Source organism: Oryctolagus cuniculus, chromosome 1 (genome assembly GCF_051225735.1).
Source record: "Oryctolagus cuniculus isolate XC-2025 breed Fujian yellow rabbit chromosome 1, ASM5122573v1, whole genome shotgun sequence".
In the NCBI taxonomy this organism is placed as follows: domain Eukaryota; kingdom Metazoa; phylum Chordata; class Mammalia; order Lagomorpha; family Leporidae; genus Oryctolagus; species Oryctolagus cuniculus.
In genome coordinates this window covers 165,776,966-165,803,391 of record NC_142867.1, presented here as the reverse complement: position 1 = coordinate 165,803,391, position 26,426 = coordinate 165,776,966, and the positions used below count along the sequence as shown (strand labels likewise).

General features: G+C 36.6%; 1 protein-coding gene across 7 annotated transcripts in view; it reads left to right on the top strand.

The window, feature by feature from the left end:
* Positions 1–26,426, top strand: part of RFX3 (regulatory factor X3) — a 337,813-nt gene that overhangs the window by 40,528 nt on the left and 270,859 nt on the right. Inside the window, exon 1 of one of the 7 annotated variants that reach the window (XM_070051485.2) lies at positions 18,019–18,127. The exons of the other annotated variants lie outside the window; for them this stretch is intronic. The gene's annotated coding sequence lies outside the window, so the exon portion shown is untranslated. Of the gene's footprint in view, positions 1–18,018; positions 18,128–26,426 lie in introns of those variants that run through there. 7 annotated transcript variants of the gene reach the window in all.

The window sequence follows — 26,426 nt, the reverse complement described above, 5'->3', positions numbered from 1 at the left end:
ATTGTAATGCACCCCTCCCCCACCGTATTTCCTAAAATTCCCATGTTAGAGGAGGATAGTAGTAAATCTGAATGGTACTTGGACTCAGTCCTGAGGGAAGTAGCTGCTGACTTCCCTGCCCATCTACTGTCCAAATTGAATTATTGCTTTTTTATTTATTTATTTATTTATTTATTTATTTAAATTTATTTGACAGAGTTATAGACATTGAGAGAGAGAGACAGAAAGGTCTTCCTTCTGTTGGTTCACTCCCCAAATGCCCGCTATGGCCAGCGCTGCACTGATCCGAAGCCAGGAGCCAGGAGCTTCCTCCTGGTCTCCCACATGGGTGCGGGGGCCCAAGCACTTGGACCATCCTCCACTGCCCTCCCGGGCCACAGCAGAGAGCTGGACTGGAAGAGGAGCAACTGGGACTAGAACCTGGCGCCCATATGGGATGCTGGTGCTGCAGGCGGAGGATTAACCAAGTGAGCCACAGCGACGCCAGCCCCGATTTATTGCTTTGAAGTATTTCTTTTTTTAGAATCATGACTTCATATGAAATAAAAGCTGAAAAATCTACAAAGCAGATAACTAAACTGCATATGCTGTAGCTACAGTGGCAACTCAAAAGTAACATTGGCTGTGGCTAATCTACCCCTAATTGAAATTCTAATTATGTTATATAACAAGTATAAGTTAATAGCCCCCCAAGTTAGCATACCAAGTGATGCTGGGACTTTTTTCAGCCAAAGAATCAAAGTCTCTAGGACCTTATGTATGTGAGTTATTCCTTAATGGGCATACTTATACCAAGTGTACCACACAGCCCTTAAACATTTCTGCTGCATTTTAATTTGTAAATGACATTTTAAAAGAAATTACAAATTGTAATGTGAGTTGAAGCAATGATGAAAGTTTTATAATTTTGCATTTGTCAAATGAAAGAGGTATACTCTGCAACTTTTCATTCAGTATCTATCAGTGGCTTTTAGGCAGAATTTTAGAAGTAATAACACTTGAAAGTTCACAGACCCTCATGCTTATGGAAGTTCACAATATTATAAATGAAAATAATATATTATGATTATAGAAATTACATATGCTTAATGTAAAGCATTCAGAGAATACTGAAATGGCCAAAGAGGAAAATTAAAAAAATAAACAAAATGCTTTCTCTTGCCCAGAGACCCTACACATCTGTTCACAGGCTCACTATCCTATCTTCTTGAGATGTTTCTCTCTCCATGAGTGCATATGTGCTCACTGTGCTGCTTTTGGATGTGCTTCTGCTTATGTGCACACCCTCCTTCCTTTTACCAATGCAAAAATGGCTGCCTTTCTTGGGAAAACTGGGTCATACAACTTTTTTTTTTAACTTTAACATTCATATCTTGCATGTTTTTATGGCAATGAATAAAATTTCTTATTTTTAAAAAATTCATTTTATTAATTTGAAAGGCAGGGAGAGAGAGAGAGAGAGAGAGAGATCTTCTATCCGTTGTTCACTCCCCAAATGGCCACAATTGCTGGGTCTGGGCCTGGCCAAAGCCAGGAGCATGGAACTCTGGGTTACCAACAAGGGTCGTAGAACACAAGCACTTGGACCATCTTGTGCTGCTTTCCCAGGAGCATTAGTAGGGAGCTGGATAAATAGTGGAGCAACTGCGAATCAAACAAGCTCTAATATGGGATGCTGGCATTGCAGGCATCGCTTAACTCATATGCCACAATGCCGGCCCTGAATTTTGTATCTTTTTATTGGCACCACATGAATTCATCACAATTTCTTTAATAGTCTATGGATATATATAGGTAATATCCTTTACTTTGGTATAATTGTTAATAATTGTATGTGAATCTTTGTGCAACTTGATAATTACTTCCTTCTTGTGAATTCTTAGGAATAGAATTATTGAGTGGAAGGCTGAGTATATTGATTATTTTTACCAATTGTCAGATTGCTGTGCCATTGTAGAATTGTCATTGCATTTCATATTCTGAAAAGTAGTGCTTTAATGTTTTGTTTTTTTTTTTTTTGCTTGCTCTCCAGTACTAGGCAAGATCAATCTTTTTTGCCATTTGGACAGTTAAAAAAGAAAATCTTATTTGGGTTTGTTTCTTTGATAACTAAGGATAAATTTTACAAAGCATATTTATTAGCCATTCGTATTTGTTGCAATATGTTCATATATTGTAAACTTAATCCTCAATGTAATACGTTCATATATTGTAAACTTAATCCTCAATGTAACAGTATTGGGAGATGAGGCCTAATAAGAGGTATGATTAGGTCATGAGCAATCTGCCATTAATTATGAATAGATTGTTCTTATCACAGAAGTGGGTCAGTTGTACAAGAGAGGGCTTGTTAGAAAAGCAGTTTGGCCCTGCTTGCTTGCTTTCTTTCTTGCCCTCTCTTCCCTCTGCCTTCTGCCATGGGAAGAGGAGAGTGGAAGATCCTTATCACTCAACCCTAGACTTCCAAGCCTCTAGACTTGTAAGAAGTTAATTTCTTTTCTCCATAAATGTTCCAGTCTGTGATGTCCTGTCAATAACAACATAAAATGGACCAAAACAATATTTGTTTTGTTGATTTTCCATTTATATCATTAGCATATTTTTTTAAAAATTTATTTTTATTTATTTGAAAGAGTTACAGAGAGAGGTAGAGACAGAGAGAGGTCTTCCATCCGTTGGTTCATTCCCCAGATGGCTGCAATGGCTGGAGCTGCGCCGATCTGAAGCCTGAAGCCAGGAGCTTCTTCAGTTCTCCCATGTGGGTTCAGGGGCCCAAGGACTGGGGCCATCTTCCACTGCTATCCCAGGCCATAGGAGAGAGCTGGATCAGAAAAGGAGCAGCCGGGACTAGAACCAGCGCCCATATGGGATGCCGGTGCTTCAGGCCAGGGCATTAACCTGCTGTGCCACAGCACTGGCCCCAGCATATGTTTTGTTAGTTTCTTCTCAGGATTTCTTCTTCATAATATACTGATATGCTGTTTTGTCATTCATACTGCACATAATTTTGCCACTTAAAATACTTGTTTTTTTTTTTGCTTTTAGTGTTTTTTTCATATGCAAATATCTTTTTTGTTTCTTTTTCACTGAAGTCCCCATGTTATAACATGACCATTATAACTCACAGTAACTCATTAAATGAGTAAAAGAGTAAATTTTTTTAAAGAAAAGTGAAGTTACTTTTCATATGAGAAACCATTTTGCTGCTGAAGAAGGTGACAAATTTCTTGTATTAATTAGATGGTTCCTGTAATTATAATTTTAATAGCTGAATATGATAATAAGGATTGTGAAAGAGAAATAATTTGGTATAGTTCAAAGACTTTCATTAAAGCCAGATAGTCCTAGCCTTTTTTTTCTTTAATTTAGACAACAAATAAGAATATTTAGCAAGTTGTTGTTATATAGAAGGCGATAATGATGAATTTTTCAGTTACTAGCTGTGTGACCATGGACTAGTTACTTAAAGCAGCCATGTTTGTGTCAGTTGGCTGGAGTTTACCCACAGTGTCTAGCAACACCAGACTCATAATTGGACAACAGGAAATTGTAGCTATCATTAGTGTTGTTATTCTTCATAGTAACACAAAATATAATTTTAGCCCATTATTATATATAATATTGTTGTAGTAATTTAGCATGAAGAGTAATTGATGATGATTATCATTTTATTAATAGAAAGGAGCCTAGTTAGATTATCTATACTTAGCATCATGTCAGGGAAAAATACTACCTTATATTTATATAACAGAATACAATTTTCACAACTCTTTCTTGGCTTACTTGTTTATCAGCGTTTCTGTAATGTAGGCCAGGTACCTGTCATTTTCCCTGATTTACAACTGGGGAACTAAAGTTTGGAGGCATTGACTTGTCCAAGGTCATAGGACAGGGTTCTATCTATAATTAAGATCCTCACTGAACCTAGATTGACCCTGACTGTGGGAAAGAAGATAGAATATAATCAGACTGTATAACCAAGTATTCCTCCAATATTAGCCGTTTAGCTTTAAAAGTTTATTTTAGCTTTTTTGAAAGGCAGAGTGACAGAAATCTTCCATCTGCTGGTTTACTCCCCAGATCCAGGCCTGCAACAGCCAGGATTGGGCCATGAGCTATGAACTCCAGCTGGGTCTCCTATGTGGGTAACAGAAACTCTGGTGATTGAGCCATCATCTGCTGTCTCTCAGGGTGTGAATTGGCAGGGAAATGAGTTGGATGTGAATCTCTGACTTGATCCCAGGCACTCTGATATGGGATGTGGTCATCCCAAATGGTGGCTTAATCCACTGTGCCACAGTGCCCACCCAGTTGTAACCATTTTATAATTTCTTATGGTTACTTTATTCCAAAAATGTGAACGTTGACCTTACGGTTTTAATAGTCTATAGCATTATTGGTATTCAAGCTCTTATGTAACTCCTTTCCTTTCAGTTTGGACTAGTTCTGCAATTTGCTATAGTAAACATTTCAGCACAACCAAATTTAAAGTATTTTTATATCTAGTCATAAGCTTTAAGGCCGGGTAGCTTCTGCTTTTGTTTTTGGGGAAATTGAATCATCATATAAGAAATCTGAATATCCTCTTAGAAAGAAATTGTGTGGAAAAGAGGCCACATGGAGAGGCAGAGGCCCTGAAACTTAGTGGAGAGAGAAACACAGGCATCCTAATACCCTAGCTGAACCCAATCCCCACCCGCTAGCTGAAAGCAATCTTACGAATGACTACCAGCAAGAGAAGATAAGCAGAAGAACTGCCTAGCTGAGTCCTGCCAGGAATTATGAGAAAATAAAATGATTGTTGTTTTGGACAAGTCAGTCTCAGGGTGGTTTGTTATACAACATTGGAAAAGCCAAAGAAGCACGACAATGTTCTTGAAAATAAAAGCTTTGCTAAGAGGTGTTACTTTTCTTGGCCTACTCTGATAGTTTCAGTCTTTACCTAGCTTGCCAATATCCGCTAACATAGAAGAGAGATAATAGTAATGAATAACTCTTCTCTTCTTTTTCCAGAAGCTCACTTTATTCTACTTTAACTCCATGGGTTTGGCCTATACTGGGATGAATCTGAGGTAAACCCAATATCTCTGTACTGAGTCTCTTCAGAGAAATCTCAAGAGATAGAGTTGCCACCTATGTTCAGTTCTCTAATTCCTCTCCTTTGTTCTCTTCCCTGTCTGAGTTGAATTTGATTTGGCCTAGGGAAGCCAAGAACAAGAAGATAGAATAACCTTATTCCTCATTTGAACTTGTTTCTCTGGTCCAGAAAAATGGTGGGAGGCCAGATTGAAACTGGAATTTGGAGGCTGGTGCCCCAGCTCACTAGGCGCAGACACACCAGGGTCTAGTCCCAGTCAGAGCACCGGATTCTGTCCCGGTTGCTCCTCTTCCAGTCCAGCTCTCTGCTGTGGCCTGGGAGTGCAGTGGAGGATGGCCTTAGTCCTTGGGCCCTGCACCCGCATGGGAGACCAGGAAGAAGCACCTGGCTCCTGGCTTTGGATCAGTGCAGTGCGCCGGCCGCAGCGGCCATTGTGGGGTGAACCAACGGAAAAAGGAAGACCTTTCTCTCTGTCTCTTTCACTGTCCACTCTGCCTGTCAAAAAAAAAAAAAAAAAAGAAAAGAAAGAAACTGGAATTTGGGGTGACATACTATATCACCATATGCTTATTAATAAATTCCCAATATTAATAAGCCCATATGGGTTCTTGCTTAATATTCAGAGAAGAATTCTGAATACTGGCATAAATGAATGAGGCAGCACGGTACATTTTAAGCTTTTATTCAGTGCGAAATATGCATAGGAGAGTGAGGGCATTAGTCCAATCCAAGGAGAAGGGAAAATCTGGAGATTAGGTTGGAGTTCATACCAAGCAGAAAGAAGGCCAAAAGCCACGTGCAGCAAGTGTTTTGAACAGCTATCCACCGCTTATCACAAGCAGCAAAACAGAGGCAGAGAGCCTTTTGGGGTGTTCCTTGCCTTTTATATATTTTTCTTTTTTATTTATTTTTATTTATTTATTTATTTATTTATTGACAGGCAGAGTGGACAGTGAGAGAGAGAGACAGAGAGAAAGGTCTTCCTTTGCCGTTGGTTCACCCTCCAATGGCCGCCGTGGCCGGTGCGCTGCGGCCGGCGCACCACGCTGATCCGATGGCAGGAGCCAGGTACTTATCCTGGTCTCCCATGGGGTGCAGGGCCCAAGTACTTGGTCCATCCTCCACTGCACTCCCTGGCCATAGCAGAGAGCTGGCCTGGAAGAGGGGCAGCCGGGACAGAATCTGGCTCCCCGACCGGGACTAGAACCTGGTGTGCTTGCGCGCAAAGCGGAGGATTAGCCTAGTGAGCCGCGGTGCCGGCCCTTTTATATATTTTTTTAAGGGAAGTGGTTACATGGTCTGGTGGGCAGGTGGGCACCCAGGTGTGGTCAGGTAGGGCATGAAGTCACACAGGGGTGTGGTGAAGGTGTGGTCTTCCAGCTCCCAAACTTGATCAGTTTTATCTCATATGCCTGCCTACCTCAAGATGGGGCTGTGAGTGGATCTAATACCAGCAATCACTTTTATTTTTGGTCATTCATGTATTAATTAGTGGGAAAGATGTAATCCAGTAAGGCATTTCTCACGCAGTTTATCTTCCCCACCCAAACACATAGATTAGTTTCTTTCCTTCTTAAATATTGCAATATAGATTTTTTTTGCTAAGTTTCTGCTAGAGGTAAAAATCAGTGATTGGAAATTTGTTAGTATAACTTAAATATAATTTTATTGAATTAAATTTTTATCTTGGTTAAATTTTTTTAATAAAAGCTATACAATTAATTTAAAATATTACAACATTTGATTAACTTCCAGAATTTTAGAGGGTGGAGCTTAGTAAACTTGTTCACTCTGTAAGTCAACAGAAGTATGGATAAGATAATAAAAGTAAGCCATTTTAAATTCTAGCAATTAACTAAGTTGGAGAATGAACTGAAGATTGTTCAAGAATAAACTACTGAACTTTGGGAAGACAGTGGAGTCTTTTGACATTTTAACTTGAGTCTGTTTTCATCTCCCTGCTCTCCCCAGCTTAGGGTATAGGCAAAACTAGCAGCATTCCAGACATCAGAAAGAGTAAGGGGGTGAGAAGAGACACACACACACAGAAAGATTCATTTTTGGAGCTCCTTTAAAGGTACTATCCCCAGAGTATAGTTAATATTTTGTCTGAACTTGCAATTCCCTGGGAAAATGCTATTCTCAGAAAATGGTTGGTTATTTGATTTGACTCAGAGCTCAGCTCAGTTGGGGAAAGAAAAAACCTACCCCCAGGGTGTTACTGAAACAATAGCAAACTGTTGGCAAGATCTCCACTGCCTAAGGCTATGATTTCACTTGAGGACAATCAGGAGCCTGGACAGGAATTTAAAAGAAAATCCTGGAGAGCTAGCCAACCTTAGGCAACTTTGGAAAACTCTGACGTGTTCCTGGATATTTAAAAGGGCGAATGATGTGGAAGGCTGTGCACATGTCCAGGAAAGACTAGGAAAAGAGATTGTCCACTCTGGCTGATCTTGAGGTACTATGTAAGTAGGAAATGAAAGCAAAGACTTTTGTGAGCTGTTTTTCAAGGCTTGTGACTTTAAGCAAAGATCCCTTTGGTGAAAGATAGGAGAAATATAGGCAAGGCATTTCAGGAAATCTTCTCAACAGTAAATGTTACCTTGTATTGATCCAGATATGATTTGTAGACTTAAAAAGACTTAAAAAGAACCTTAAAAAAATCTGCAGAGAATCAATGGCCACATACTGTATGAAATACAGAATCTACAGAATTAGTTCATGAATGTGTTACACAGACAGCATCAAGAAATACAAGAACCTAGTGATTAAAAAATGTCGGGGGAGAACCTGATATGAGAGTTGTTTGAATATATCATTCTAAATGTCCAGTTGGTTTTTTTTTTTTTTTTTTTTTTTTTTTGACAGGCAGAGTTGACAGAGAGAGAGAGAGAGATAAAGGTCTTCCTTTGCCATTGGTTCACCCTCCAATGGCCCCTGCGGCCGGCGTGCTGCGGCCGGCACACTGCGCTGATCTGATGGCAGGAGCCAGGTACTTCTCCTGGTATCCCATGGGGTGCAGGGCCCAAGTACTTGGGCCATCCTCCACTGCACTCCCTGGCCACAGCAGAGAGCTGGCCTGGAAGAGGGGCAACCCAGGATAGAATCCGGCTCCCTGACCGGGACTAGAACCTGGTGTTCCAGCGCCGCAAGGCGGAGGATTAGCCTAGTGAGCTGTGGCACCGGGCTAAATGTCCAGTTTTTAGGAACAAAATGGAGACTTGCAAAGGAATAAGTTATACTGTATACACTGGAAAAACAAAAAAAAAAAACTCAGCCAACAGAAAAATATCACTGTGGGAGACAAGATTTTGAATTTAATAGGCAAAGACCTTAGCTATAGTAAGTATTTTCAAAGAAATAATTGAAACCATTTCTAAAACATTGAAGGCAGATAGAAGAATGGTTTTCAAAGAGAGAATATAAATAAAGGCAGAAATTATACAAAGGACACACTGACATTCTGGAGTTAAAAAAGTATTATAACTGAGATGAAAAATTTATTAGAAGCGCACAGTAGCTGTGAATTAGCAGATGAAATAATCAGTAACTTGAAGATAGTTTAGTAAAGATTATCCAGTTTAAGAAACAGAAAATAAGAATGAACAGAACCTTCACAGATATTTGGGACACCATTAACTGTGCCAACATAGGCATCATGGAGTAGAAGAAGAAGAGGCAGAAATAATGAAGAAATAATGGCAGAAAACATCCCAAATTTGCTGAAAAATAACACATTCAAGATACTCATTGTAATCCAAGTAGGGTAAAGCCAAAGTGATCTATATATCTAGGCTCATCATAGTCAACTTTATGAAAGTTAATGTCAAAGAGAGAACTTTTGCGATCAACAAGAGAAAAATTACTCCTTGCATACAAGAGATCCACAAAAGACGAATAGCTGACTTGTTCTCAGAAACTCTGGAGCCTAGAAGGTACTTTCAGTTTGGAAAGAAAAGGATGGTCAATGATGAATTCTGTATCTACTAAACTCCCCTTCAAAAATGAAAGAGAAACTAACACATTTCTGGAAAAAAAAAACACAAAGAATTTGTCACTTATGGGTTCTATAAGTAACATTAAAGAGAATCCTTCAAGTTGAAAGGCACTAGATGGTTAACTCTTCTCCATGTGAAAAAATAAGATTAATGGTAAAGGTAAGTACAAAGGTATTATGAAAGGCATGAGTCAATGTGATTTGATATTGTCATCCTTAAAGCAAAAATCTCAGCAAAGGCTCCCCTGTTTCAGCTATAAACCTACCTGTGTTAATCACTGACATTGGGCTAGTTTCTTAACTTTTCCCAGCCTCAACTTTCTAATCCAAACAATAGGTATAAGAATAGGACCTAACTCAAAGGGCTACTATAATTAAGAAAATTAAGTAAGTGCATGTATGTACAAATAGCTAGTTCAGGACCCAGACCTAGTAGATGCATAATAAATATTACCTATTGTTATAAAGCTAACATTATTATAAAATAAAGAACTAATCTAACACAAAAAAAAGTATGAGAAATGTGTTTTGGTTTGTGAATTTTTTCCTCAAATCTTTTAAAACTGAGTAAATTATGTTTCCCACCCTTCTGATGGCTCTTTGTTTTATCCTGAGTCAGCCAGAATGGATAAAAGATTGCAGATCAGGTCTTTTGATGGGTTTTTCTCTACCTTGTAACTGAATGTGAAGCTGAAGTTTTTTTCACCAACATTATGCTTAAAAAGCCCAGTGCCCCTGGTCGCTTCGGGTTTTCCTTCTTTGGAGCCCCCCTTCCATGCTGCTTTTGCTGGAGGTCTTTGACTCTAATAAATCTTGCTTTTAAATCTAAAAAAAAAAAAAAAAAAAATTGTAGGAGCTAGAATTGTTGCATAGCAAGTTAAGCTGCTGCCTGCAACTCTGGCATCCTATATGGGTACTGGTTCTGTATCTGGCTGCTTCACTTCCAGTCCAGCTCCCTGTTAATGTACTTGGGAAAGCAGTGGAAGATGGTCCAAGTGCTTGGGCGCCTGCAGTCATGTGGAATACCTGGAAGAAGCCTGTGGCTCCTGGCTTCAGTCTGGCATAGCTTTGGCCAATTGTAGTCCCCAGGATAACCACTAATAAATTAAAAATAAAATTATAGTGAAAGAAAAAATGAGAGTGAAAAAGTACACTAGAAAATATTTAACTTAAAAGAAAGCAGGATGTGGAAGTGGAAAATACTATAGAAATCAAATATCCCCTTTTAATTTCCATGTTAAATAGTCAATTTATGTAATCTCTGAGGGAAATGTTACCTATACAGCCTATTGCTTTATGAAGCTTCACAGAGTGTTAGTTTTATGATACCACCAGATATTCCCCAAATTTTCGAAGGTGTGTAGTAACTACAACATTTTACATCCGAATGTCAGGGAAGAGTTACCGTTTATCCTTATCCTTGCTAACATTGTTATTTTCTGTAGTTTCTTTTTTTTTTTTTTTTTTTTTTTTTTTTTTTTTTTTGGTGGGATGGGGTGGGGGAGCTTTCCATAAAGCTATCCTAACTATTCGTAGCTTTTTTAGGTTTCTTACAATTAAAAAATTTTAAAAACTTAGAAAATGTCTTTGAGAGGCAAAGAGACAGGTGTAAGTGTTTACATGGAACTGAGGAGGTGGGGAGGCAGAACATTCATATTCTCTGGTTCACTCCCCAAATGCTCATAATGGCAGGTCTGGGTTGGTGCTAGAGGGAAGAGAGGGAATACAATCCAGGTCACCCACAGAAACCCAATTACTTGAGCTATCACTGCTGCCCCTGGGTGAGAGGCTGCAGTCTGGAGCTAAACTAGGAATTGAACCCAGGCTGGGTGATGTGGGCTGCTGGTGACTTACCTGCTGGAAGAAATGCCTACAGTTCTGGTGAGTAATCACATTGTTCCCTGATGTCAAACACTCAAGCCCTGCATGGGACCAAAATTGTAAGCATATAGGAATGAGGATTTTCAGATTTAAATTCCTTCATATCTAAAAGATAGATTTCTCCTATGGAATTTATAAGATACTACATGAAGACATTACTGTCTTACAAGGCAGAGAAAGGGTGCTGTTTTGTCGTTGCCTCTAGTTTCTAGAATGATAAACTTATTAATGGTGTCATTTCAATGGTTATTTCCATTCCTGTGTTATTTCCTCAGTTCTGTTTCCAAACATTCCATAAATTCATCTTTGAATTACTACATTGTATATATGAGTGTTTCAATTCTTTCTGAACAGCATTGTCTTCATCTCACTTAACCCTGCTGCATCTGCTTATGAATCTCACATCCTCTTGCTCAAGTAGGATTATGTTGCGGAAAACCTTGGTTCAGGTCTGGTAGACTAACTTCCGGTGCCCTGTGTATGATGGTCTTGTATAGCTATTGAATTATTAGTTCAATTTATAGATTATGTTTACAAGTGTGTTGAAGATGACCGAGGTAATGCTTATAATCATCTCGTTCTCATAGCTATATAAGTTTAGTCATTTTCTGTTTTGTAGACCTTCAGATTGATTGGGATCCCAAGATTATATTGTTTCCAAACTGTGTTTGACTCTTGCAAATATTATGCTGTAATATTGTATGGTTGGAAAAAAGAAAGACAAACACTATATTTGGAGACACATCTGGTCATGATTTTGCTACTTCTTGGCTGACATAAGATTAGGTATATTTCTTATCCTTTCTGAGTATGAAATCTCATCTGTAAGTAGGAGATGGTGATATTGAACTTTTTAACTTATTTTAAAGACTTCATTGATATTGGGAGCTTGTGCTTTTGGGAGTCTTATAACTAAGGCAGCAGTCACAGAGTTTATGCCTTCAAATTGTGAAGATCAAGGGACTTTGAAAGTTGAGTGGTACTTTTATGGTTTCTGTTGGACAGGGAGTCTGTTCTGATGAGATTGGTTCCCAGAGTTTAACCATGCATTGAAAAAGTCAGCTCAAATAGAAGGTAATAAAACGTGGTATATACATTCCACTAACATTTTAAATTAAAACTTACATGAACTGTCTGTGGTTGGGACTAAGAGTCTTTCCTCATAGTATAGTTTTGCTAATTGGAACTCTAGGTCTTACATAAATCTACATCACAAAACATGCCTAACTTACGCCTTGTTTCTTTCATATAGATTAAACATTGAGACAATAACAAAACAGTGGTTCTCAAATTGTTGTTCCCACACCAGTAGCATCAGCATTACATGGGAATTTCTTGACATGACAAATTCTTAGATTTCATCCCAGACCTGTTGAAACAGAAACTCTGGAGGGTGAGGCCAGTAATCTGTGTTTTTGCAATGTCTCCAAGTTAAAATTTGAGAATCACTTCTATATTTTATGTCTTTCCCATTTTAAACTATTTATGTTAGCTCTGCCTAACTCAGTGGCAATATTTTATAGTGACTTGCTTTTCAAAGCATTTAATTTAGTGTTTTTAAGATTTATTTATTTATTTGAAAGGCAGAGTTACAGAAAGACACACACACACACACACACACACGCACGCACAGAGGGACAGACAGAGATCTTCCATCTATTGGTTCACTCCTCAAATGTCTGCAACAACTGGAGCTGGGCCAATCCGAAATGAGGAGCCAGAAGCTTCTTCCAGGTCTCCCACGTGGTTGTAGAGACTGCAACACTTGGGCCATCTTCCACTACTTTCCCTGGTGCATTAGCTGGGAGCTGGACTGGAACTGAGCAGCCGGGACATTAACTGGTGCTCATATAGGATGCTGGTGTCATAGGCAGTGGCTTTACCTGCTACACCACAGTGCCAGCCCCTTGATTTAGTTTCAAAAGGTACAAAACTTTTCATATTTTGCTTTGGTATTTTATCTGATATTTAATTGACTTACCATAGTAACAGTAAGTTTTCAAGAAAGTACTACTGTTCTCCATGAACATACAGCTCAACATTTGGAAGAAGAATGGTTGGGGGAGACCCAAGGAGAAGCCCACATGCCTTGAGTTTTTGGTATGCTGCAAGCATCTGTCTATATGATTAGAGAAGAAATAAAGAATGTAGGTTCATACAGCAAGTTGGGTAAATGAAGGTCGGTCAAGAGGTTCTTAGTGTTTTTCTTTATAGATTTAAAAATAAATCTGATGCATTTATCTTTATAACCCTTAATTCAGTACATGTGCTTTAGACTTATATTAGACTGGAATTATTCTTGGCTAGATCCTGGAATCCAAAATTTTCTTTTAATAATTCTTAACTCTCAGATCAGTATTGTAGAGAAATTACAGAATCCAGTAATTTCTATGGAACATAGTTAGGATACCAAACAGGAATTCTCTAGAAGCTATTACTTAACATAGAAAACAGATGGAAATCTTTTTTTCCCAAAGACTGCTACTTTTACACTAGCTTATAGTGTCTACTTTGATTTTGTGGGAACTGTTTATATCTGAAGAGAATTTCTACTAAAGGGAATGTAATGTATTTGTCCACTATTTGGGTCCTTAAATGGTTATCTAAGTTGGTGTGGACTCTGGCCTTCTTAATTGAAAATGTTGCTTTTTAGCAACATTCTGGATGGAGTTTGGGTTGAGCTGTGTTTTCTGTATGTTTTAAGTATTTGTATATTTTTAACCATGTTGCTAATCTCACAGAGGACATTGGCCTAAATAGCCTGTCTAAATCAACCAAGGACCATCTTCCTACTGCAATAGTTGGATCATATGATTGCTGTGCAACATTAATAGAAAACTGCATAATGTAAAGAAAAAAACAACCTATTGCATAACCACTTCAGGATACTCTTAACAGTAGTCAAGTAAAACATCAGTGATAGCCCCCACTGAAGTCATTCACATTTGGTCTTGGTATTACCTAGTATTCATTCTTCAAAGCAACTCAGTTATTTCACTGATAAAATAATAGCTACCATAAATCAGGTACAAAATGAAATGAATATTCTAAAATGCTTAAAATACCCTGAAGATTTTGATAAATATAGGCCCTAAATCCATATATTTTGTTTTCATATTATAAACTGTGATCCTGTATTTGAGTTTCATTTTGCTGTCAGGAGAAGTGTTTATAAGGGTAATGACAAAAGTTTAATGTCATGCAGAACTAAAGAATTATAAGAATAAAAATTACACTGAATATAATTATTTAAATAAATTTTGCATGATAATTATGAACTAGTGATATATAGGTATTATTGTATTATTTTGCATTATAATATCCCACAGTGGTGCTTATTTAGATGGTATACATGGAAAAGTGGGTTAAGAAAGCTCATGACTTGCCCAACATCATTTAAGTGTAGTAAGTGGTAGAGCTGGGATTTGAACTGTGTTCTGTTGAACACTAGAGCCCAAGCTTTTAAGCACTACTTTATACCTTAATATCCGGTGCTTTAACATTCCTGGCCTGCTTTCAAAAACTTCTCTCTTCCTGTCAATTCCAGAGATAACATTCAATAACTTGACAACAGTGACCTTTCTAAACAAATATAGAGTGTTACAGAACCAGATGGCTTAAGATTATATTTTATTTTTCTGGCTCAAAATAAATTGCCTGCACTAAGACTGATAAAGTCCAAAAAAATAAAAAAAATAAAAAGAACCTTCTGTGTCCCAAGACCACATTAGGCCACATAGTTAGCCAATGCCCCTTATCATAAGCCAGTCACAAGCGCAGAGCCTTGAGCCTTTATACTATAATTTAGATTAGAACCTAATGAAAGGGCAGAAGCTGGTTTACTGAATGAGATCATTCTGGCCTTCATTAATGGCAGTGCATGTGTGGAAAAATTGTGAGGAAGACAAAAAGGCTCTACTTCTCTCTGTCCTGTTAAGTGGATGTAAGCTAGGAGAAGACTAATTTATAAACTTGCAAATTAGGCTTTTTTTTTTCTTCCTGGAATTTGAGGATTTTTTTTGGTAATGATTAGCAATCACGTTCATGAACATTCAAAATCTGGGTGGAGATTTTCTTGATAGGCTTAGATAATTATATTTAGAAAATAATTATATTTTGGAAACCTGAGTTACTATACCACACCTAAGCATAAACACAATGCTTTTGTGAGCTCAGATGCACTTAGTAAATCTCAAGTTTGGAGACCAGGTTATATAGAGTAGGAACAGAAATGTTTCAAAGATGTTTTGCAGCCAAAGTCAATTGATAATGACAGTAACAAAAGAAGCACCGCACTTGGTGTTAGCAGGCCTACATTTGAGACTTTGCCATTTTTTTGTAAGGGTCCTGTGCAAGTGATGTAAACTCTTCCTGTCTCAGTTTTGTCATTTGTAGAATGGGGCCAGAATAAAATACTTGCCTTGTTTTTTTTTTTTTTTTAATAATGTCATAAAGCACTTTTTTAAAAAAGATTTATTTATTTACTGAAGTCAGAGTTACAGAGAGAAAGGAGAGGTAGAGAGAGAGGGAGAGGTCTTCCATCTGATGGTTTACTCCCCAATTGGCCACAATGGCTGGAGCTGTGCTGATCCGAAGCCAGGAGCCAGGAGCTTCTTCTGGGTCTCCCACGCAGGTGCAAGAGCCCAGGGACTTGGGCCATCTTCCAGCTGTTTTCCCAGGCCACAGCAGAGAGCTGGATTGGAAGTGGAGCAGCCGGGTCTTGAACCTGCACCCACATGGGATGCCAGAACTTTAGGCCAGGGCATTAACCCACTGCGCCACAGCGCTGGCCCCACTTTTATTATTTTTTAAAGTATTTATTTAGTTGAGAGGCAGACAGGTAGAGTTCATGTGCTGTTATATGCTGATTCATGTCCCAAGTGCCTGCCTTAGTCTAGGCTGGGCTGGGCTGAAGCTGGAACTCAAGAACTCTGTCCAATGCTCCCTTGCCGGTAGTAGCTGTCACCATTGCCTTGCAAAGTCTCCGTTAGCAGGAAGCTGGAATTAGGAGTGGGAGCCGAGCACTTTAATCCAGATACAATGATACGGGATGCAGGAGTCTTAACATCTAGGCTAAATGCTGACCTCATAGCTGTGGATTTTTAAAACTATAATTCTGTTAGGGAAAATGTCATATTTTTTCTTAATTTGAAAGTTTAAATATATTTCTTCTGATTTCCTTAGTTTAGGGGTTACATGTGTGTAAAAATTCGTTACATGGACAGGATTTTAATATGAAACTGTGAAATAGTACCAAGCATATTCCTTTGGGAATGAGAGTTCTTCTAAAGAAAATAATAGGAAAACAGTATTTTATCACTGAATACTCAAGTCAGAAAAAATGTCAAGAGAATTTATGGTGATCATCAAGAATAATGACTTCTTTTTACATTTTAGAACATAATGTTCAGAGATTTCATAGTTTACATCTTGTTTTTTCTTTGACTTATTAAAAATATTGTTTTCATTCTTATTTGATACCCTGACAAAATATGTTGATCTTTAAGTTTAAGGAAATTAAATGCCAATTAATTGCTCATTTCTGGATTCAGATAGGACTGGACTGGAAACTAGAAGATGAATAAATAAAGAGAATATACAAACATGGAAACCCATGATTCAGTGTGGAGTTTTTTCCTGTTATTTTGTTTCATTTCAACATTAGAATGTGTTTTCATTTTTCTTTTTGTTAAATAAAGGAACAGATTTTCTCCCTTGATCATCTGTAACATTTTCACTGTAACCAGAGTCAAGGCTTTTACATGAATTTTTTTGTATGAATTTGTGAAGACAGGCTTTGCATCTCTCTAAATTTTGTCTACACTAAGTACAGAATGGGTATTACAAAAAAATTGCAGGCATTTCTTAAAAATATTAAATGAGCTGGTCCTATGGGAAAAAGGGTACAAGTGTGTAGTTTATGTTTTCCAACTTGTTTTGCATTGTCCTTTAGAATGTTTAATATTTTGTAATGAAATAATTTATTCTTTTTTGCAGAAAGAAAACAGGCAAAAATATGAAAATGTTTTCAGTGTCCAAGGCTAATGTTGACTTAAATAGGTCTAGGTCTTCATGGTTGACAGCTTCAGATAATTAGCTTTTTCTTCCTTGACAAAGAAAGCAAAAGGAGCCTCAAGACATTCATTGCCTTTTCTGTCATCATCATAATAATGTATGTATTTAACTTCTGCAGTTCCTTAAATTGATTTAGTGCTAAGCTGCCTACATTACATAGAATAGGAATGACAAGGGAAAGCTGCTGCACGTATTTGCGTGGCAAAAAGGAGCAGTGATTGACACCTGAGTTTCTCTACAAGAAATAGCAGTGTTGTGGAGCTCAAAAGGGCCAGATACATAATTCTTAAAAATCACAGGGAAGATTCACAAAATGATTTTTAAAAAGTGATTGCCACTGGTATAGTTGAGTGACTGTGTTCTTGGCTCCAGGTGATGGGTACAGATGGACACTATCTAACTGTTGAATATGAAGGAATTTCATATTAGGCATTTTAATATTTATAATTTAATATTGCTACTTCCAAATTATAGATCCAAATTATAATTTTCTACTCAATAACACTGTGACTGATTTGCTTTATTTGAAAAAGTCAAATATTACATTAGTTTGAATAAGACTTTTAAGGCCACTCATAGAGCTAATCTTCAGTGAAAATACCCATTTTCATTTGTTTGTAAAACTTGAGATATCATTTCTGGATAGGTAATCACATGAGCTTGGTGGTTTCTTGTGGTCATTGGCTAAATGTGATCATCTTTCCAAAAAGTCCTCCAAGTATTCTCCCTTTATTTTGTTCTTGTGCATACCCAAAAGCTACAGTTGAAAAGACACTTGGTGATTGCCATTGAAGAATGCTTTATGATGTGCCCAGAATGCTGGACCTCATTTTACACTGGGGAAAGCCTCTTATTTGGGTAGCAACTGTGTGTGTCTGGGGGCAGTGGGGGAAGGGAGCACTACATGTCCTTGTACACTGGCAGCCTCTACTGGCCATTCCAAAGAGCAGCGTTTGACCTTTGTTCTTTCCAGCCGGAGTTGCTCATGATTGTCCTGTGGCTCAGCTCTTACAAATACAACGCTTTCTTGAGGAATAATTTGGAACTCGGAGGTAACATAGAGTCATCTTTATGTAAGTTTTGAAATAATTTCTTAGTTGCAAGCCTTTCTGTGAAATTCAGAAGTTAAGCACTTACTTATGAGAAATAGCTCTGACACAATGATAGTTTTAATTCAACATGTATTTATTCTTTAGTTTTAGATGTACAGATATCTTAGAGGTTTCCAGAAAGTGGGCCTAAACTCTTACTGGGCTTTATAAATATGGATACCTCTGAGTGTTGGAGGGGGAGTGGTGTCTAGACTTCAAGTCTAGACAGATTAATTACAAGTATCTGTAAATAAAGTATCCAAGGATGACAGTAAACTTTGAGTTATTTTGGTCTTAGAGGTAGACATTTACAGTGTTTGATCTAATATCTTTGTGTTTGGGAAATAATTCGCACATAGATGATTTTGACAGAATAGATCTAAATCTTGACATTTCAGTTTTATCAGTGATTCTACCAATCTCCGAATTGTCTGTGAATCTCTTTGACATTTTCAAGTAAGACATACAGTTGACTCTTCATAGAAGATCTTGTGTCCAGTGGCTTTTGTTCCACTGCTACCGCTGGATTATTAGGGTTCTAATAGCTCTGCTTTCTATATTCTTTGCCTTCTAATTCAATCCACATATCCTGATCATGTGCGTTTGACTAAATAATTGCTTTTATCACATCACACTTTTAAAAAATAAATGGTTTATTACTTTCTTCACAAAGTGAAAAGGGCTAAATGGTATAGCTAATAGAACAAGAGAAGGAGCCCTGGGCTAGGAGTAGGAAGATGAAGGTGGGGTTTGTCATATTCTGGCTGTATGACCTTAAGCATACAAGTATACCTTCCTGAGCCTCCGTTTTTCCATTCTGTACAACAATGTGTTGTCAAGATTAGTTGGGATAGGGTATGTGAAATTGCCATGAATCTGTTGAGCTCTATTAATTTCTCTGCTACAGAGTGAAAAAATTCCTGAGTGTAGATCTTCCTTCTAAACAACTCCATTTCTGTACTATAGCTGGCATATAAGTATAATAAATGCTGTTTGGATAAATAAATTATATTTTTCCAACCTTTTCTTCTACTTCTCTCTAATCTTCCAATTCAAGTAATTATTCTCTCACCTTTCATATCCATGCTGTTCTCTTGTTCTTTGCTCTGGTAAGAATATGCTCATTCATCTTTTTCAAATCCTACATAGCTCCTCTAGTCAGTTTTTCCTTTCTGTTCCACCATATAAATATTATCTTTACCACTTGCCACTCTATTTTAGCATATATAGTGTCTTGTATTATTAATAAAATTGTCTTCTGTGTATGCTTTGTCTTTTTGGTGCACTGGAGAATAAGAATAGTAGCTTTCCTTTTGTAGTTACTCTTCAAGGATATTTTCATTATGTTTGTAATATATCCAGATTAGAATATTGCTATAAATTCTTTATATAGTATTTGTCACATGACAAAAATTCAGAAGTTAAGCACTTACTTATGAGAAATAGAAATAGAACAAGGATTGGGGATTGTTAACAAGTGGGATAGTAGCATGTTGATACACCACAGGCTATCCAGTTTATAGGGGTGGATAATTCAGATAGTAAGGGCTTTGGAGAAGGTATTCCTCTGCAAAAGAATTACCAATGGATGTCATTATCAGTTAGTGATTGTTTTATTTTCATGTATCACCCCTTGAGGCTGGCGTTGTGGACTGGGTAAAGCCTCCACTTGCACTTCCCTCTATGGGCACTGGTTCGATTCCGTGCTGCTCCACTTCTGATCTAGCTCTTTGCTGATGCACCTGAGAAAGCTGCAGAGACTGGCCGAAGTGTTTTGGCTGCTGCACTCATATGGGAGACCCAGAGGAAGTTCCTGGCTACTGGCTTTGGCCTGGCCCAGCCCTGGTCATTATGGCCATTTGGGGAATGTATGGGTGGATGGAATACTTCTTTCTCTGTCTCTCCCTCTAACTCTTTCAAATATATAAAATAAATCTTTAAAAAAAAATAAAGCACCCTCTAAAATATAGATGCCTTAATTAGGAAGACGGTCTTATATGCCAATATAGATTGTTTATGAATATAAATTAGGTGAAAACAATGCATAGAAATAGTAGGAACGAGAGAGACAAAGACATATTTTCATCAGCATACTTTTTTTTTACATTTTCATTTTTTATCCGAATCAAACAAATTGCAGTTGTTTCTGGGATGGATAAGTTATCAAACATGTTTAGCATATATTTAATTGCTTTTTAAAATATTTCCTTTATTGGGGTATAATTTACAGTATAATTGACTAATTTTTAGTGTACAGTTTGATGAATGTGTATCATCATGATGACCATCATGAGGAAAAGAGTCATCACAATTGAGATAGATTTCCATTCCCCTAAAAAGTTGTTCCTGCTCTCTTGTAAACATTCCTCTATCCCATCTCTTTGCCTGTGGGAACCCAAGACCTGCTTTATAAATCTGTAGTTTTGCCTTCTCTAGCATTTCATATAATTGGAATTATATAACATACACATTTTATACTTGATTTTTTTTTTAGATTTTACTGGTTTATATAGCAATAGTAGATTTTTCTTGCTGAGTAGTAGTTCACTGTGTACTACAATTTATTTGGTTTACTAGTTGTTGGGATTTAGAATGTTTCCAGTTTTTAGCTATTATGAATCAGTTTATGCAGATTTAGTACAAGTGTTTCTGTGGACATATGTTTTTATTTTACTCAGATAAGGCATACGTATGACTGAGATTGCTGAATCACTTGATGAGGGTGTTTAACTTTCTAAGACACTGCCAAACTGTCTTCCAGAGGCGGCTGTACCAATTTGCATTTCCACAGGTAGTAGATGAGTTCCAGTTGTTCCACATCACTGCCAAAAATTGATATTAACAGTGCTATAAGTTTTAGCTGTCATTCCATTAACTTGTTAATTTGTGTTTACCTAAAATGACTAATCTTTTGAGCAGCTTTTCATGTGCTTATTGATCATTTGCATATTTTCTTTTGTACCATGTCCAAACCATTTACCTATTTTAGTTTTAAGATCTATTTTTTGAAAGCCAGAGTGTCAGAAAGGGAGAGGCAGAGAGAGAGAGAGAGAGAGAGAGAGAGATCTTCCATCCACTGGTTTACTCCTCAGATGCCCACAGAAGCTGGGACTAGGCCAGGCCAAAGCCTGGAGCCAGGAAATCCAACCTGGTTTCCCACTTGGTAGCAGGGCACCAAGTACTTGGGCCATCACCTCTGCCTCTCAAGTATGGGAGCAGGAAGCTGGACTGGAGCATGGAACAGACAGGACTTTAACTAGGCATTCCAACAGGGATGCTGTGCATCCAAGTGGCAGTTTAACCATATGTTCCACAAGGTCAGCCCCCATCAGCCCATAAAAAAAATAATGTTTTTTGTCACCTCATTGAATTTTTTATATATTTACATATCTGACTGTAAGTCCTTCTCAGATATATGTTTTACAAAGTTTTTTCCCCACCTAATCTGTGGTCTTATGCTTTTGTTTTCTTAAATACAGCTTTTGAAAGAACAAAAATCTTTCATTTTGATGAAATCCACTTATTGCTCTTTTTTCCTGTGAGCTTTATGTAGGGTCAATTTTTGTGTATAACTTAAGCTCACTTAGGTTATTATGTTTACTTCTAGTTTACAATCTTACCTTAAATTTATTATATATTTTGAATTACAGTGTATGATACTAGGTTAAGTGTCATATGTATTCAGTTGTCGTTTTTTTTCCAACAAAAAGACTACAGTTTTTTCACTGAGTTGTATTGGTATCTTTATTAAAAACCAATTGATCATTTATGCATAGGTTTACTTATTTTCTGTTTTTTTATTAGTATCTTTATGTCATTATCCTATTTTCTTGTTTATTGTAGCTTTATTATTTTAAAATTAGGTAGCATATGTGTCATCTCACTTTGTTTTGTGTTTCCAAATTGCATTGGTTGTTTTGGGTTCCTTGTAGTTTCATATAAATTTTAAAAGCCTAGTGGGATTTTATAGGAATTACATTAACTCCATAGATCTGTTTTAGTATAAAATTAATCTTTGAAGCAATATTGGGTGTCATCCATAAGAATTATATAATCTCTTTATTTACTTAGGTCATTTTAATTTCTTCCACCAGTGTTTTATAGTTTTCAGTGTACAGTTGTTACGTATTTCTTTTTAGTCTATCTTATGTTTTCTTTAAATTTTTTATTTATCTATTTGAAAGGCAGAGAGAAAGAGAGAGTGAGTGAAAGATCCCCCATCCATTGGTTCATTCTACAAATATCTGTAACAGCCAGGAATGGGCCAAGACCAAACCAGGAGCCAGGATGTTGAGTTTCCTTGGTGGGTGGCAGCAACCCAACCACTTGAGCCATTATCTGAGCCCAATGTGCTCATTAACAAGAATTAGGAGCCAGGCCAGGACTACAACCTAGGCCTGCTAATGTGGGGTGTAGGTGTCCCAACCTGTGTCTTAACCATTAGGCCAAATGCGTCACTGCCTTTGACTTCTTAATATACTTTTCAGTGGTAATTGTTTTGTGACAGGGACCTTAAAAAATTCTTGTTCTAGCAGAATATTAATATATTCATATTTACTTCTAGCACGAAACTATTCATTGAAAATGCAATAGTTCTAAAATTATATCCTTTTTAGATGAGAGAATTGAGAATTTTTTTACTTGTTTAGTAACCAATGTGACTTGACCTCATTGGATGGCTTTTTATATGTTTTTATTAAAAGTGTTCTATCTTCATCCAAATCACATTCTGTAAACATTAGGATCAGAATGACAAATACTATTTACCATCTAACATAGTATCTGTAAAAATGGTTTTGGAGGTTTGGAAAATTAGATTAAATGAATAAAAATGGTAAACTATATTATGTGATAATGAAACATAAAATCCAATTTATGTGTTCATGAGATGACAGTAGTTTGTTGCTCTCTTATGTACTTTCAAGAATACAGAATTTTAACTTTACCAAGAGCTTTATAAACACTTGTTACATTTATTTTATTTATCTAGTTTAGAATGAAAACCCCTTGAGGAGAAACTGTGCTATATAAATCTTCTAGCATGTTTTCACTTTGATAAATATTGTATAGCATTTATTAGAATAATGAAAATTCAAAACTACCTAAAAGCTTAAATTATATGAAATAGGATTTCATAAGGTGCTTAAATAGATTCTTTTCATTTTTCCCCTAACAACAGTCATAAGCTTGAAATTTTTCTCCAGTGTAAATTTGCTAAATGCTTACTTTGCAGTAAATACCTCCTACATAATGATAGAATATATAAGAATCGATAGTTATAGCTAAATCTTTAAATGTATTGTTGATACTTTCCATGGTTATAGTTTGTGAAATATCTCATCCTATGAGTTGGCATTTGTGTTTATTTACTATGTGGAATGACATAAAAAGCCAGGTTACAGATTATTCTGTTAAAGACAGCAGTGGTACTACTACTATAATGTGTATTTTAAATGAATGTTAACAAAAAGAAAGAAAATAAGAAAATAGTAAATCTTATGGGTGTTATAACTCACTGAGAAATGTTGGATTTTATAAATTACTGTAACATGTCATAAGAAAAATCACTTCTGGAAGCATTAAATACAACAAAAGTGAGAGTATAGAAGATGTATTAAAAGGTGTATGTAGTTCTCTCTGGAATATATAGTAAAAACCACATTTGTAAAAAATTGGTTAAGTGATCATTTAAGGAAGCAAAATCTTTTCTCACTGTAGAAGTAGATATATGTACACTTGGAAATGACAAGGAGATAGCAAGCAGGATTTGGAGCTTTCTCTTTGATAGTGGGCATGTGTAGTTCATAACTGGTATCATGTCTAATGTAATTAGTGAGGTAAGTTTTTTTGATGGTGTTATATTCCTAATATTCCTCCTAAGGTGGGGGAAAGAGAATAAGGAGTGTAAATTACTAGCTCTGAGAGTCTGTGAAACCCTGCCTCAGTTAAGGTGTGTTAGAATGAAGTGACTAAGTGAAATTTTATCCACTTAAAATTTGATGAGCAAACTGAACATTGGAAGAGTGTGTGTATCTGTGTGTGTGTGTGTATTTAAGTGTGTTGGCTTTATTTATTTGATGAGTACAGTAGGTATAGGAGAAGCATGCAGAATTATCACTGTGATGATGATTGAGCAAGAATTTTTTTTCTTACAGTGCTAAATCTCTTACGTGACATTGTTAATATTAGATTATTTAGTATCCTTCATGTGTGTATTGAGGTGTAAGAGTATTTGTGTTTTGAAGTCCTGTAGTCCTCAGCTAAATTAGTGTAACTGAATTTGCATTTCATGTAAGAAAGTTTGGCAATATAATTTATTTTTAGATCACAGAATAGATTTAGGGTTTGCTTTCAGTACTTACTATGCAACATTTATGTTACAAAGCATGGATTTTAGCCCATGTTTTCCATTTTCTAGTTTGTCACAGACTAGGAAGATTTGTGCATTCATATTGATGTTGGCTTATAATACAGGATAAAGTTAGGTGTCAAGAGGAACATTCTGTGTGAAGGTCCTTAGATGTGAAACAATTTTTTTAAAGTGAGAACTTACTACAATAAAGTTTACTTTTTCCATCATATCTCTATTTGAGGGTACTTTAACCAGTTATGGAAAAATAGAATTAAAAGGTAATTTTCTTTTGATGAAAAAAATTTTGGAGTTCATGCATAGTTTTTTCATGTGCATTGGCCATGCTTTTTTTTTTTTTTGAAAATCTCTCATATTTTATAAGGAGAAAGGGACTGTTGCCCATAATCTCACCATATATATATAACAGTATCATCTTCAGGTAATAATACTTAAAAATAAAACTACATTAGAGTCAGTATTAGAGGGTGCCTTCTTTTAAGTTCTGTTTTGTATCAAAATCAGACTTATTTTGAGAAGAATATAGTAGGATGAGAGGATGAGGGACTGAAATGATACTTCATGAGATGGGGAAGTAAATGAACCCTCATCACATTGCTAAAACACCGACAAGAATGGGAAAAACAGAACAGAACATCTGATCCTAATGAATGTATCTATGGAAATGTAAGGTTACGTAAGTAACTGTTGTTTACCATGTTATATGTTATTCACACTTATTACCTATTATTTTTAAAATTTCTTTTGGTTCCAGTTGCTTTTTAGTTAGCTTCCAGCATCCAAGTGAAAAACAATGTCTTCGTGCACAGCAAGCCTGCCAGTTTTGTTTTTCTGTCCTTTATTCTCAGATTTGAATCAGTAGGATCCTGTCCTGGAACTCACCACATGTGCCTTCCACTGTTCACAGATGTGATTGGGGTAGAAATCATTCCCGTTTATCTGAATGAGAATACCTTGGTAAAATTTCTTTGATTCTAAATTAACCAGATGAAATGTGTTGCATAAATCACGTCACAGCAAACAGTTGTCACCTGGCACTAGAGCTTGATAAAATTTAAGTGTTGGCTTATTGCCTGTAGTGTTCAGATACAGTTCTATAGAAAGTCTGTACAGATCAATCAGTTCTTGGTGTAATGCAGAATTCATCTCTCAAGTGATAGGGCTTGTATGGGTTTATTCTAGAGATCCCTACGCTGAGCTACCAAGACATTCACTGAAGCTTTGCTTTAATTTCTCATTTTTCTCATAGTGGTATATTTATTTTATTTTTTTAAGAGTTTAAGGAAGGAATATATTTGAATTACATAAACAAACAAGAAGGTGGTATATTTATTTTAAAAAGCAGGACAGATCCTTAGCTAGTGAAGCTCCTAACATTTATTTAGTCTGGGATCTACCACAGTGCAGGATTGTTTTCAGCAGTATTCTTAGCAGATTATCTATCACATTTGGGCTTTAGGATGCTGATTTTATATGTAACTGTTTATTCCTCCTCAGATCTTTGTCTTCATTTTCATGAATTATAAAAATTTCCACACCCAGCCTTACTTATTGGAAATTTATTATGATACCTAACCTTTTCTTATGGAATGATAAAGATTACTCAACATGTAAATTAAAAGGGTAATGAGTGTGTACTCTTTGACTCCAGAAAAAACTACAACTGTCAGGCAGTATTCTTTGCACTTTATTTCTAAAAAACAATTAAATTTTGTCATTCTTGGACTTTGAAACTTCTGGTACCTTTATTACAACATACAGACTTCCTTGGGTATCAAACAAATGCATACCTGCTTAAAGAAATCATTTTGTTCTGATTCCCAACCCTGTTACTTTTCTGCTCCATAAGGAACTATTCTCTTGTTTTTGATCTCAATCCTTCCATTCATGTATATTCTTATATTTGTACTT